The sequence below is a fragment of the Hyla sarda genome, chromosome 1 (assembly GCF_029499605.1).
Source record: "Hyla sarda isolate aHylSar1 chromosome 1, aHylSar1.hap1, whole genome shotgun sequence".
NCBI lineage: Eukaryota > Metazoa > Chordata > Amphibia > Anura > Hylidae > Hyla > Hyla sarda.
In genome coordinates this window covers 178,338,654-178,355,139 of record NC_079189.1, presented here as the reverse complement: position 1 = coordinate 178,355,139, position 16,486 = coordinate 178,338,654, and positions in this window count along the sequence as shown.

The following is a 16,486-nucleotide window of genomic DNA, read 5'->3' as shown; positions in this document are numbered from 1 at the left end:
CATTTTTTTTGGGGGGGGGGGTGTTTGTGATTGCGGAGCTGTTTTTCAAGGTGGTCCCATTGTCTGCTCTACTTGTCCTGCTGTGAAGAGACTAAGTCCAAGTACCTTGGACCTTATATGTGACTTTTTAAAGCCATGATATCAAGAGTGTGAGGGACACGCATCAACTGCTTTTAACATAAAGAGTATACCACCGAAACTGATTGTCCAAGAGAATACACACCCTTGCCTATGGGCTTTCAGTATAGTATTTTGATGCTGATGGCAGACTGGGTGGGTGGGATATATGGCTAACTGGTTGAAAAAAAAAAAAATCTGCTTGTTATGGTAATCAAGGATATAATAGTGGGAGATATGGCAAAATGCCCCCTCTTTAACTTGACAGTATAGACCTTTGAGATGTTTTAATACATTGGTATGTCTATTAAGCCACGGTGAGAGGTAATGGAGGTGGTCCAGGTTATAAAAAATACAGATAATTTTATTTTAATAAATCTTATTGGGTCCAAAAAATGTTTTAAATGCGTCTGAATGCTGTTTTTTTCTGATAAGGGCTCCAAATCACCAGCTTCCCTCTAGAAAGCAATATATTTCCAAATTATAATTTGGCCTGTTACCACCACTAGGGGAAGGAGATTTCTACAGCTCCCTTTAAAATTGATTGTAAATCCATATTCAGTACACTACCCCGAGTGGTGGAATTAGGATATAAATGTTAGGAGGTATGCATAACATAATCATAAATAAAGGGATTAAAGGGAAATTAAGGCTAGCTGGGGCCCAGTGAACATCAGAATGGCAGAGACTGGGTATCAGTCAGTAACACTTTTTATTTAAATCAATCTGTCCCTTTAAAAAAGAAATATTTTAGTAAAACCAGTCCTAGTGCACCAGTGTTTTTTTTAACAAAGGTACACAACTACAACTTCCAGCATGCTTGGATAGCCTATGGCTATCTGGGGATATTGTGAGTTGTAGTTCTGCAACAGCACGAGGCACCCAGGTTGATAAAAATTTCAGCACGCAATTTATAATAAGTTTATGTTCATCAACCAAATTTCTCTGACCACATCTCCTATGCTATAGCATATCTCATCTGCTTGTTCTATGGCTGTTTCAATTCTTTAAAAAAAAAAAAAAAAAAGGACCAAATAATATTTTGTGTTTAGGAAGTATCAGCTTATAAGCTTAGCTGGTATGAGCCTCCAGCATAATAAGTGTGTGCTAAAGGTTAAGAGTCCCCCCCTCTATATAAACATTAAGCACTGCTTTAGATTTTGCCCTGGAATGTCATCTTCTCTGCCTGTTCTTTGCTTTTTCTCCATATTCAGTATGAATGGTGTAAACGCTTCTGTCTGTCCAGGCCTCTGCATTGTGTAACAATAGCAAGGAGCGGTGACTGTGAGGATGGTTTGGAAGCACTTGTGTCTTCTGGAAAGAATAAAGTTAAAAAATGTGTCTGGCATTTCTGAATGATAGAGTGAAAACATTGGAAAACATCAGGTAACATGAAGGTTCTCTGAAAAATATTTGGAAACTCCAGGTCTCCGAGTTCACAGTTCTTGCTTTCTTATAACTGGTGATGTATTCAGCTCCTTTGTGAATATGCATCAATGTGACATGTGCAAATATTGTTAACTAGCTGAGTACCCGGCGCTGCCCGGTTTTTTCCTACCTTATCCTTGTGGGGGAGAAAAGCAATAAAGGAGGAAGCTTTTGTCCTCATATCCTGTCCTTAAAACCTGACCCCATATCCCCTTCTCCTATCCCGACCCCAAATCCTCTCTTCTTATTCCGACCTCATATTTTGTTCTCATATCTCGACTCCATATCCCGTCCCCATATCCCATCATCATATACCGTCCCTATATTCAGACCCCATATGCCGACCCCATATCCCATCCTCATATCCCGTCTTCATATCCCGACCTCATATCCCATCCTCATATCGCATCCTCCTATTCCGTCCCCATTGAAACAAAAAACCCATCCTTTACATTTGGGGGCAGGTTAGGGGTTAATTTAGCTATTATATATTTTTATTTAACATATAAGTAACATGTGACCAAGTATTATCAAAATATCTCCAGCTGTTTGGAAGTTATGCAATAACATATATTTCCCATAGACTTGTATGGGACTTTAAATAAAAACCCCAACTCTCGCAAATGGGGGTGGGTAAACGTTAAATTACCTTACCTATGTTTGTTGTTGACATATAAGTAACATGTGTGCCAAGTTTCATGTTAATATCTTTAGCCGTTTGGACATGATGCTGGAACATACACACACACACATATACACACATACACACTAATTTGCATTTTAATTCTGGACATACTAATTCATATCATTTAACCAGATATGACTATACAATATCCTTATAATTTTTTGATTCAATTTTATAGATAGAAAAACCTATAACACTACTGAGTGTTTGTTCGATTCTAATTCTATACAGATATGATACATTGTTATGTAAGGTTCTTTTGCCCATGTTTTGTTTTCTTTGGCCAACATTTCTTGTAAAAATTTTCTCAAAAAACAATAAAAACTATTTAAACCAAAAAAGCATAACTTAATATTTGGTACAGAAATCTTTGTTTGCAGTTACAGAGATGAAACATTTCCTGTAGTTCTTGGCCAGGGTGCACACACTGCAGCAGGGATTTTGGCCCCCTCCTCCATACTGACCTTCTCCAGATCCCTTGAGTTTCGAGGCTGTCGCTTGGCAATATGGACTTTCAGCTCCCTCTAAAGATTTTCTATTGGGTTCAGGTCTGGAGACTGGCTAGGCCACTCCAGGACATTGAGATGCGTCTTAAGAAGCCAACGTTGCCTTGGCTGTGTGTTTCGGTCCATTGTCATGCTGGAAGACCAAGCCACGACTTATCTTCAATGCTCTTACTAAGGGAAGGAGGTTGTTGGCCAAGATCTCACAATACATGGCCCCATCCATCCTCCCCTCAATACAGTGCAGTCGTCCTTTCCCCTTTGCAGAAAAGCAAGCCCAAAGAAAGATGTTTCCACCTCCATGCTTCACGGTTCTTCTTCTTATTCCTCCAAACACGGTGAGTGGAGTTTAGACAGAAAAACTCTATTTTTGCCTCATCAGACCACATGACCTTCTTCCATTCCTTCTCTGGATCATCCAGATGGTCAGATGGTGTGGACATGCACTGGATGGAGCAGGGGGACCTTGTGTGCACTGCAGGATTTTAATCCATGACGGCGTAGTGTGTTACTAATGGTTTTCTTGGAGACTGTGGTCCCAGCTCTCTTCAGGTCATTAGCCAGGTCCTGCCGTGTGGTTCTGGGCTGATCCCTTACCTTCCTCATGATCATTAATGCCCCATGAAGTGAGATCTTACATAGAGCCCTAGACTGAGGGAGATTGACCATCATCTTTAACCTCTTAAGGACGCAGGGCGTACCTTTACACCCTGCGCCCGCTCCTGGGGGTGGTGGGTCGATCCCAGTGGCTAACAATAGCCGGGACCCGTGGCTAATACCAGACATCACCGATCGTGGTGATGCCTGGTATTAACACTTTAGACACGGGGATCAAAATTGATTGCCGCGTCTAAAGTAGAAAAAAAACATTCCCGGCAGCTCAGTCGGGCTGATCGGGACCACTGCAGTGAAACTGTTAGGACATGAGGAGGGTCTCTGCCTGCCTCCTCGTTGTCTGATCGCCCATTCATTGCTCCGTGCCTGAGATCCAGGCAGGAGTAGTGGAGTGCCGATAACACTGATCAATGCTATGCTATGACATAGCATTGATCAGTGTCTGCAATCAAGGTATTTCATCTTATAGTCCCCTATGGGGATGTGAAAAATAAAAGTTTGAATCACACCCCTTTTCCCATAAAAAAAACTATGTAAATAAAAAGAAATATAAACATATGTGGTATCACTGTGTGCGTAAATGTCCAAACTATAAAATATATTGTTAATTAAACTGCACGATTAATGGCGTTCACGTAAAAAATTTCCAAATCCAAAATAGCGTATTTTTGGTAACTTTTTATACAATAAAAAAATTAATAAGACACAATCAAAAGTCTGATCAAAACAAAAATGGTACCGATATCAGATCATGGCACAAAAAAATTGCCCATATATATACCTGTAGGCGGAAAAATAAAAAAAGTTATAGGGGTCAGAAGAGGACATTTTTAAACGTACTAATTGCATGTAGTTATGATTTTTAACAGAAGTAAAACAAAATCACACCCATCAATTTAATTGTATGGACCTACAGAATAAAGAGAAGGTGTAATTTTTAACGAAAAATGCACTTCGTAGAAACGGAAGCCCCCAAAAGTTACAAGATGGCATTTTTTTTCCTAATTTTGTCCCACATTTTTTTTTGGGGGGGGGGGGGGGGGTTTGCCGTCGATTTTTGGGTATAATGACTAATGTCATTACAAAGTAGAATTGGTGGGGCAAAAAAAGCCCTCATATGGGGCTGTAAGTGCAAAATTGAAACAGATATATTTTTAAAAGGTAAGGAGGAAAAAACGAAAGTACAAAAGGGGAAAAATGCTGAGTCCTTAAGAAGTTAAACTTCTTCCATTTTCTAATAACTGCACGGACAGTTGCCTGGTCGGTGATGTCTGGAATTAGCCACAGGTCCTGGCTATCGTTAGCCACCGGGACCGACCCGCCCGTAGTTAAAGATGATGGTCAATCTCCCTCGGTCTGGGGCTCTATGTAAGATCTCACTTTGTGGGGCATCAATGATCATAAGGAAGGTAAGACATCAGCCCAGAACTACACGGCAGGACCTGGTCAATGACCTGAAGAGAGCTGGAACCACAGTCTCCAAGAAAACCATTAGTAACACACTACACCGTCATGGATTAAAATCCTGCTGGGAACGCAAGGTCTCCCTGCTCAATCCAGTGTATGTCCAGGGCCGTCTGAAGTTTGGTTTGCCAATAACCATCTGGATGATTCAGAGGAGGAATGAAAGAAGGTCATGTGGTCTGATGAGACAAAAATAGAGTTTTTCCATCTAAACTTCACTCACTGTGTTTGGAGGAAGAAGAAGGATGAGTACAACCCCAAGAACACCATCTCAGCTGTGAAGCATGGAGGTGGAAACATCATTCTTTGGGTGACGACTGCACCGTATTGAGGGGAGGATGAATGGAGCCATGTATTGTCTTCCAGAATGACAACGGTCCGAAACACACAGCCAGATTAACTAAGGAGTAGCATCGTAAGAATCATCTCAAGGTCCTGGAGTGGCCTAGCTAGTCTCCAGAGCTGAACCTAATAGAAAATATTTGGAGGGAGCTGAAAGTCTGTATTGCCCAGCGACAGCCCCGAAACCTGAAGGATCTGGAGAAGGTCAGTTTGGAGGAGTGGGCCAAAATCCCTGCTACAGTGTGTGCAAGAACTACAGATAACATATGATCTTTGTAATTGCAAACAAAGCTTTTTGTACCAAATATTAAGTTATGCTTTGTTGATGTATCAAACACTTATGTCATGCAATAAAATGCAAATTAGTTTTTAAAAAATTATACAATGTGATTTTCAGTTTTTTTTTGTTTTAGATTTTATCTCTCACAGTTAAAGAGTACCTGATAAAAATTACAGACCTCTACATGCTTTGTAAGTAGGAAAACCTGCAAAATTGGCAGTGTATCAAATACTAGTTCTCTCCACTGTATATGTTAGCAACTTGTCAAAAAAAGGTTGCTAATGTATACTCCAGTCTACTGACTGTGGGACATTGAGCTTAATAGACCGTACACAATCAGCTATAGACTACATTTGGTCAATTTTCAGAACATATACATTCATTTTGTGGGACTCAAAAATGCATCAGACCATTCTGTTCAGTCCCTCAAAATGAATGTATACATTTATGCTATTTTTGGTCCCGCTGTCAGTACAGTGCAGTATATGTCAGCAACCTTTTTTGACAGATTGCTGACATATACTCCAGGCATACTTTGAAAATGTAATGGAACATAGTCTAAGATGTGCGCTGCAATGTTCTGCGTTATATTGTCAGAAGAAACAAACATATAAAAGCCACATTTGTATACATAGTGCAAACATATTCCACAAAAATGTTACACAGATGGAAATCACTCACATTAGTCCCTGTTTCCATTGTGGCATAGCTTTCAGAGTGCAGAATGGGGTGCAGCAAGATTTATCATGAGAGGAATATGATGCTAGCAGGCTACTACTTAAGCATGACATGACAGTCAAACAGTACTAACTCTGACCAGAGGCGAGAAAGGTACTTGTCCAGCCTTTTCTCTGGTGCAGATACTCTCAGCCACACAATTACTTTTACATTACTTTACACAATTAGTATAGTAGCTGGACTGTTGGTACCGGGACACTACACAAGGATATAGTAGATGTGTTTACAACTCCTATTGTAGCTGGGTTGACAGTCTATTCCTCATTGCTTCACCAGTTTAGTTGTTTTGACTTCCATGTAGCTATAGGGTGGGCCCCCTTAACAAATTTCACCGGTAGGCCCTAGACACCCCAGTCTGACACTAGAACAAGCCCAAAGTCACATGATCAATTAATATGAATTTTACTTATAAGGAAATTCATGCACCCATACTCCATGCAGAATTGTACCATTCATTTTCAAAACCAGAAAATCAGCTTTGCAATGAATACTAACCATGGTGTTAAGGATTGCTATGTATTATACATAGTATAGCATTACAGGATCATGCATTGTACTTGCAATATGTCATACAATCATAATATTGTAGTGCCAACGTTAACACTAAGAAAGACTTTTAAACTTGTATATCCCATATCAAACAAAATAAAGCAGGCTGCTAACACTGGTAAAGGTATAGTCAGAGGCGGCTCTAGACTTTCTGAGGCCTTAGACAAAACTTGGACATGAGGCCCCCATGAACATGCAAGCGATAATAAAAATAAATCAAAATAAACCATAAATAATCACTTATGGGTAGATTTATGAAAGCCTGTGCAAGAGAAAAAATGACCAGTTGCCCATAGCAACTAATCACTTTTTTTTCAGAGGCCTTCTCAGAAATGAAAGAAGCGATCTGATTGGTTGCTATGGGCAACTGGTCACCTTTTACTCTGCACAGGTTTTGATAAATCTCCCCAATGGCACTGTGATGTCACTGTGTATTGTCCCTGTACTTTGACATCACTGTGTATTATTGTTGTACTGTGATCATAGGCGTGCACAGCCTATTGCATTAGGGTGTGCACCCTAAAGCACAAACTCACAGTGTGCGTGTGCGTATATATATATATATATATATATATATATATATATATATATACACACACATACACACACACTCATATAGATGCAGTATAAGTCCCTGCACATTAGGTTGGCAGTACTGTTCCCCCACATTAGTTTGGCAGTACAATTCCCCCACATTAGGTTGGCAGTACAGTTCCCCCACATTAGGTGTGCAGTACAATTCCCCCACATTAGGTGTGCAGTACAGTTCCCCCACATTGTACAGTACAGTTCCCTCACATTAGGTTGGCAGTACAGTTCCCCCACATTAGGTTGGCAGTACAGTTCCCCCACATTAGGTTGTCAGTACAGTTCCCCCACATTAGGTTCTCAGTACAGTTCCCCCACATTAGGCCATAGCAAAACCTTCAGTTTACGCCTCTTGATGTAATCCCCTGTGGATTTCGAGGTGTGTTTAGGATCATTATCCATTTGTATAAGCCATCCTCTCTTTAACTTCAGCTTTTTCACAGATGGCATCAAGTTAGCATCCAAAATTTGCTGAAATTTTATTGAATCCATTTTTCCTTCTACTCGTGAGATGTTCCCTGTGCCACTGGCTGCAATACAACCCCAAAGCATGATTGATCCACCCCCATGCTTAACAGTTGGACAGAGGTTCTTTTCAATTAATTCTGCTCCCCTTCTTCTCCAAACGTACCTTTGCTCATTCCGGCCAAAAAGTAAAATTTTAACCTCATCGGTTGACAGAACTTGTTTCCAAAATGCATCAGGCAAAAGTTCAAATGCAGATTTTTGTGGTGAGGACGTAGAAGAGGTTTTTCTTCTGAGGACTCCTCCATGAAGACCATATTTGTACAAGTATCTCTTTATAGTGGAATAGTGTACCACAACTACAGTGTCTGCCAGATCTTTCTGGAGGGATTGTGCAGTCAAACGTGGGTTTTGATTTGTTTTTCTGACAATCTTGCGAGCTGTTCTGTCTGATATTTTTCTTGGTCTTCCAGATCTTGCTTTAACTTCCACTGTTCCTGATGACTGCCATTTCTTAATGACATTCCGAACAGAGGATATTGACATCTGAAAACATTTTGCTATCTTCTTATAGCCTTCTCCAGCTTTGTGAGCGTCAACTTTTTTCAGTTTCAGATTTCTAGACAACTGCTTAGAAGAACCCATGGTGCTGATTATTGGGGCAAGGTCAGATGAGTCTGGGCATTTAAAACCTTTGAGATTGACATCACCTGGTCTTCCCAGATGATGATTGAGAACAATCCATGACACTGGCAGGGCTCAGCTTTGCAAAGGGGGCAGTGCATGCTATAAATTCTGCAGGGTGCCCAAACTTTTGCAGACGCCATTCGATGCCTTTTGGAGATTTTTCCATCTTTCCTTGGCTTCTTTATGCACATTAATGCAAATTTTTTACCTGGGGTGCCCAAACTTTTGATCCCCACTGTATGTGCAATTCTGCTACCGTGTGTTAGAATTATATATGCACTAGCTACCGTGTGTTAGAATTATATGTGCACTTGTTACTGTGTGTTAGAATCATATGTGCACTAGCTACCGTGTGTTAGAATTATATGTGCACTAGCTACTGTACCGTGTGTTAGAATTATATGTGCACTTGTTACTGTGTGTTAGAATTATATGTGCACTAGCAACCGTGTGTTAGAATTATATGTGCACTAGCTACCGTGTATTAGCATTATATGTGCACTAGCTCCCCTATGTCCACTAGTGCACTAGTTCCCATGTGTTAGAATTATATGTGCACTAGCTACCATGTGTTAGTACTATATGTGCACTAGTTACTGTGTGTTAGAATTATATGTGCACTAGTTCCCGTGTGTTAGCATTATATGTGCACTAGCTACCGTGTGTTAGAATTAAATGTGCACTAGATACCGTGTATTAGAATTATACGTGCACTAGCTCCCATGTATTAGAATTATATGTGCACTAGCTCCCATGTATTAGAATTATATGTACACTAGCTACCATGTGTTAGTACTATATGTGCACTAGTTACCGTGTGTTAGCATTATATGTGCACTTGTTCCCATGTGTTAGAATTATATGTACACTAGCTACCGTGTGTTAGAACTAAATGTGCACTAGATACCGTGTATTAGAATTATATGTGCACTAGTTTCTATGTGTTAAAATGATATGTGCACTAGCTCCCATGTGTTAGAATTATATGTGCACTAGCATCCATGTGTTAGAATTAAATGTGCACTAGATACCGTGTATTAGAATTATATGTTCACTAGCTCCTATGTGTTAGAATTATGTGCACTAGCTTCTGTGTGTTAGAATTATATGTGCACTAGCTACCGTGTGTTAGAATTATATGTGCACTAGTTGCCGTGTGTTAGAATTATATGTGCACTAGTTACCGTGTGTTAGAATTATATGTGCACTAGCTACCGTGTGTTAGAACTATATTTGCACTAGCATCCATGTGTTAGAATTATATGTGCACTTGTGGCTGTGCGATAGAATTATATTTGCACTAGTTGCCGTGTGTTAGCATTATATCTGCACTAGTTGCCGTGTATTAGCATTATATCTGCACTAGCTGCCGTGTGTTAGCATTATATGTGCACTAGCTGCCGTGTGTTAGCATTATATGTGCACTAGTTCCCACGTGTTAGAATTATATGTGCAGTAGCTCCTATGTGTTAGAATTATATGTGCACTAGCTACCATGTGTTAGTACTATATGTGCACTAGTTACCGTGTGTTAGCATTATATGTGCACTTGTTCCCATGTGTTAGAATTATATGTACACTAGCTACCGTGTGTTAGAATTATATGTGCACTAGTTACCGTGTGTTAGAATTAAATGTGCGCTAGCATCCATGTGTTAGAATTAAATGTGCACTAGATACCGTGTATTAGAATTATATGTTCACTAGCTCCTATGTGTTAGAATTATGTGCACTAGCTTCTGTGTGTTAGAATTATATGTGCACTAGCTACCGTGTGTTAGAATTATATGTGCACTAGTTACCGTGTGTTAGAATTAAATGTGCACTAGCATCCATGTGTTAGAATTAAATGTGCACTAGATACCGTGTATTAGAATTATATGTTCACTAGCTCCTATGTGTTAGAATTATGTGCACTAGCTTCCGTGTGTTAGAATTATATGTGCACTAGTTGCCGTGTGTTAGAATTACATGTGCACTAGCTACCGTGTGTTAGAATTATATGTGCACTAGCTACCGTGTGTTAGAATTATATGTGCACTAGTTACCGTGTGTTAGAATTAAATGTGCACTAGCATCCATGTGTTAGAATTAAATGTGCACTAGATACCGTGTATTAGAATTATATGTTCACTAGCTCCTATGTGTTAGAATTATGTGCACTAGCTTCCGTGTGTTAGAATTATATGTGCACTAGTTGCCGTGTGTTAGAATTATATGTGCTCTAGTTACCGTGTGTTAGAATTATATGTGCACTAGCTACCGTGTGTTAGAACTATATTTGCACTAGCTTCCATGTGTTAGAATTTTATGTGCACTTGTGGCTGTGTGTTAGAATTATATTTGCACTAGTTGCCGTGTGTTAGCATTATATCTGCACTAGTTGCCATGTATTAGCATTATATCTGCACTAGCTGCCGTGTGTTAGCATTATATGTGCACTAGCTGCCGTGTGTTAGCATTATATGTGCACTAGTTCCCACGTGTTAGAATTATATGTGCACTAGTCGCCGTGTGTTAGCATTATATGTGCACTAGTTACCGTGTGTTAGCATTATATTTGCACTAGTTGCCGTGTATTAGCATTATATCTGCACTAGCTGCCGTGTGTTAGCATTATATGCGCATTAGTTCCCACGTGTTAGAATTATATGTGCACTAGTTGCCGTGTGTTAGCATTATATGTGCACTAGCTCCCATTTGTTAGAATTATATGTGCACTAGTTATCGTGTGTTAGAATTATATGTGCACTAGTTACCGTGTGTTAGAATTATATGTGCACTAGCTCCCATTTGTTAGAAAAATATGTGCACTAGCTACCATGTGTTAGCATTATATGTGCACTAGTTTCCATGTGTTAGAATTATATGTGCACTAGTTTCCATGTGTTAGAATTATATGTGCACTATTTTCCCGTGTGTTAGCATTATTTGTGCACTAGCTCCAAATTTGTTAGAATTATATGTGCACTAGTTACCATGTGTTAGCATTATATGTGCACTAGTTTCCATGTGTTAGCATTATATGTGCACTAGTTTCCATGTGTTAGCATTATATGTGCACTAGCTACCATGGGTTAGAATTAAATGTGCACTAGATACGTGTATTAGAATTAAATGTGCACTAGTTGCCGTGTATTAGAATTAAATGTGAACTAGTTGCCGTGTGTTAGCATTATATGTGCACTAGTTGTCGTGTGTTAGCATTATATTTGCACTAGTTGCCTTGTGTTAGCATTATATGTGCACTAGTTGCCTTGTGTTAGCATTATATGTGCACTGGTTGCCATGTGTTAGCATTATATGTGCACTAGTTGCCGTGTGTTAGCATTATATGTGCACTAGTTGCCCTGTGTTAGCATTATATGTGCACTAGTTGTCGTGTGTTAGCATTATATGTGCATTAGTTGCCTTGTATTAGCATTATATGTGCACTAGTTGCCGTTTGTTAGCATTATATGTGCAATAGTTGCCGTTTGTTAGCATTATATGTGCACTTGTTTCCATGTGTTAGCATTATATGTGCACTAGTTGCCGTGTGTTAGCATTATATGTGCACTAGTTGCCCTGTGTTAGCATTATATGTGCACTAGTTGTTGTGTGTTAGCATTATATGTGCACTAGTTGCCTTGTGTTAGCATTATATGTGCACTAGTTGCCGTGTGTTAGCATTATATGTGCACTAGTTGCCTTGTGTTAGCATTATATGTGCACTAGTTGCCTTGTGTTAGCATTATATGTGCACTAGTTGCCTTGTGTTAGCATTATATGTGCACTAGTTGCCTTGTGTTAGCATTATATGTGCACTAGTTGCCGTGTGTTAGCATTATATGTGCACTAGTTGCCGTGTGTTAGCATTATATGTGCACTAGTTGCCTTGTGTTAGCATTATATGTGCACTAGTTGCCTTGTGTTAGCATTATATGTGCACTAGTTGCCTTGTGTTAGCATTATATGTGCACTAGTTGCCTTGTGTTAGCATTATATGTGCACTAGTTGCCTTGTGTTAGCATTATATGTGCACTAGTTGCCGTGTGTTAGCATTATATGTGCACTAGTTGCCGTGTGTTAGCATTATATGTACACCAGCTCCTGCGTGTTAGAGCTATACATGCACTAGCTTGGTTGAGTACTGATTTACAAGCCACTCCAAATAGTAAAACATTTGTATGCACAGCAGATTAACAAAGCCATTCCCCTTTGCACTCTGCAGTCTTCTATGAAAGTATTTCATGGTTAAACTGAAAAATTCTTTTGTGACAGACCCAAGTAGAAATGTGTCTCTTACTATGACATAACCAAGTAGCACATGGAACTTGTTTTGTGTCATTCCTTTACTGCTGTCTGCTCCGAGACATCTTTACATCTTCAGCACCTTTACATAAAATGAGAATAGGTTATTGCCAAAAATGCAGTATATGATATTATGTAAACTAACACCTAAAATCCTTCATCATTGTTAAAAAAAAGCGGGAATTTCCTTGTCATTAAGAGCTCAAGACTAATCCTTGAAAATATTATGTCGTTCATTTAAAAAACATGCCAAAGTCTTCAACGATTCATAAAAGTCTTTTGAAGTTTACCCAAGACGGTAAAATGTTTTAGCATTCTTGAAAAAAAAAAAAAAGACTATTTAGTCAGTTTTGTTTTGCTTTGGGAAGTTTTGACAGTACATAGGCGGGTACGGACAGGAAATACAGGCCTTTAGAGTAGGCCAAATCCAGGGTGGATTAGGTTGTCCATGCGGCCTGCTATATGATCCTTCTGACTCACTCTCTTTACTGTGTGGCAAATGTCTCTGAAGACTGAGCATCTAGAAGGGAAACAAGTAAACCTAGAAAACAAAAAGACAAAGACGACCCTTCCTGAGGAGACGTTTATAGCCTCCAGTCAAAGCGAGAGGCACTTGTTGCTCAACACTTACTTGCCACACACTGAAAAGCTTTAAGATTCCTCCAAAGACATCATACAATACAAATGTAGACTTATTTTTACAACCTGGTTTGAACAAAACAGTAAAGGGATTTCGGTAATCTTTTGAGTGCTGACGCTTCTACTATCTGTTCCCGGGATGCTTTTTCAGTACGTGGCATTCAGGATTTCTTTTAGTAAATTGGCTACAGGAAGCACATTAACGTCTATTATCTTTCTTCAGCCATGTGGATCTCATTTTACTACTGTATACTGCGTGACACTTTATCAAAAAATATAACTTGCTGTTTAAGAACATGAAAAGGCCTATTTTCTAAGGATGAGTGGATGAGCTTTTAAGGCCTGGTTCACGCAGATATGTATTAACATGAAGATTTACATGCAGGTGGGTGAAACCCGCTGTTATCCTGCAAGAAATTGTCATTTTAATGTTTTCATTTCCACTGCGTGCCTTAAAACCATTGATCTTTTTCCCCTTACAAAGCCTACTGTATTCTTACTGCATTTTGTACAAACTTTTACTTCAGAATCCGCTATAAAAATGGGATCACAATTCACATTATTTTTATTATTTAAGAAAACAGATTGCTATGGTAGACATTGTACATAGATATTAATGGTGTATAGATTTCTTAGCTCTATGCTATAAAAAAAAGATAATTAATTGGTTTATAAGGGAAAGCATCCAAAACCATTTGGTAATTTCAAAGTAGACCTGTTAGGCTGGGTTCACATATATCAGGCAAAGCTTGTTGCGTTCCCCTGTCCGTTTCCCAGAAACAATGGATGCCGCATGCCATACAACTGATGACAAGTTGTCATCAGTTGTGGCATCAGTTGCGTCAAGATTTAGGCTGAGTTCACCTATGCCGGATGTAGGACATATGTAAACCCAGCCTTAGCAGGAAATCAGGGGTGTAAATAAGTCTGGGTTCACATATGTCCAGCATCTGGCATAGGTGAACTCAGCATAGATCTTGACGTAACTGATGCCACAACTGATGACAAGTTGTCATTAGTGGTATGGCATGCACGTCCATTGTTTCTGGACGGCGGACAGCTTGCTGCATTCTCCTGTCCAGTGCTCTCCGGCGTGTCCAACCATCCAGCTTCAAAATTGAGATGCTGGATGATTGTGAACTGTCCTATTCAAATGAATGGGATCAGTTGTTTGCACCAGAGGGAAACAATGCCGTACACCCAATATAGGTAAACTCAGCCTAAGCCCATGACTAGCTAGAGCTAGTCATTATTTTTCCGGGCATAACTTTTTTATTTCAATAGTCCTTTCTAAGGCTGGGTTCACATATGTCCGGCATCTGGCAAAGGTGAACTCAGCCTAGATTTCAACGCAATTGATGCCACAACTGATGACAAGTTGTCACCAGGTGTATGGCATCCCGCGCCCATCCGGCATCCATATATGTGAACCCAGCCTAAGTCTTTTTGTTTATATGCTAAAGTAGGACATTCCTTGGCAGAGTAAGAGCCAAGGAAAGTCCAGACCATGTTCATTTTATCACTACCCACTGGCTTTCTTCCATCTTCCTACCCTGTTTGACTAACAACCACTAAATAAAGAGGACATGGGTTGGACTTACCTGCTGGGTAAAACCTGCTGGACACTTGAGCCTTCTTTTCATACTAATAAAAGGCTTTCGTCCCATGCTGGAGAGGACTATCAAAATAAAATAAAATAAAGTTATTTACAGAATCCTAATGACAAGCCCTATCTTTCATGTGCTTTTTTATACCCCTATTTTCTTGCTGACAGGTCCAATCACAGATGACTTGAAAAATACAGATATCCATAAGAATGCATGCCACAACTGCTCTCCACAGTGCCTGCTATATAGATACTAGTGTTGAGCGGCATAGGCCATATTCGAATTCGCGAATATTCGCGAATATATGGACGAATATTCGTCATATATTCGCGAATATTCGCATATTCGTTATATTCTCGTTTTATTTTCGCATATGCGAATATTCGCGTATGCGAAAATTAACATATGTGAATATTAGCATATACAAAATTATCATATGCGAACATTCGCATATGCGAAAATTTTCATATGCGAATTTTCGCATATGCGAATTTTCGCATATGCGAATTTTCGCACGCCAGTCTCACACAGTAGTATTACAGCCTTCTTTACACCACACAAGCTGGAAGCAGAGAGGGGTGATCACTGTGATGTGTAATGTGAAAAAAAAAAAAAGAAAAAAAAACGAATATTCGTAATTACGAATATATAGCGCTATATTCGCAAAATTCGCGAATTCGCGAATATGCGATATTCGCGAATAATATTCGAATTGCGAATATTCGCGAGCAACACTAATAGATACTCCCATATAATGACAGCGACCTTGCTGCATACAGTACATTACTTGATAATTGATATGTGTAAGAATAGCTCATCCCTTTTTTTTAATAATTGCCTTTTTTTCTTACACAGTCCCTGCTTTTTCAGAGATCCAAAGGGCCTCCAAGTAGGTGAATTTTTCAGCTGTACAGTTCCCTGGTTGTCACAAGCAACCCAAAAATATGCATTAAATGACAGGGACTAGCTAAGTATGACTTAGGGGTGCTTTTCAGTGTGTTTCTTGTGAAAATCAATTTAACATTAAATTATCATTACTGTCATGCTATACCATAATAATTATGATGTGTTACAAGAAAATGTTTTTGTTAAAAGTCAATGGGCAACATATTGAAAAGACTGAAAACTAATATAAACCGGTTGTCAGTTTATCATCATGATGTGCACATCTTCTTGGGAAAACTGATCTGTAGCATACTGAAGTACATTTTATAATACAGCATGTCATGTTTTCCTGTCGATAACAACTATTAAAAAAGGAAACTCTGTTGATTTATTAATTATATAGAAATGATAAATGCCATTGTATATATTTCATTACCACGAGTCCATTCATTCGCATTTTAACCTTTTGCACTGATTTTCTAGTTAAAGCTTTATACAAACAGAAGAGGGAGCCATAACCTGACTTAAGATACACCAAGTTTTTTCATCACAAAAAGTTCAGTGCTGCCCCCCTTTGGAGGTTTAGTGGGACAGCAAACAA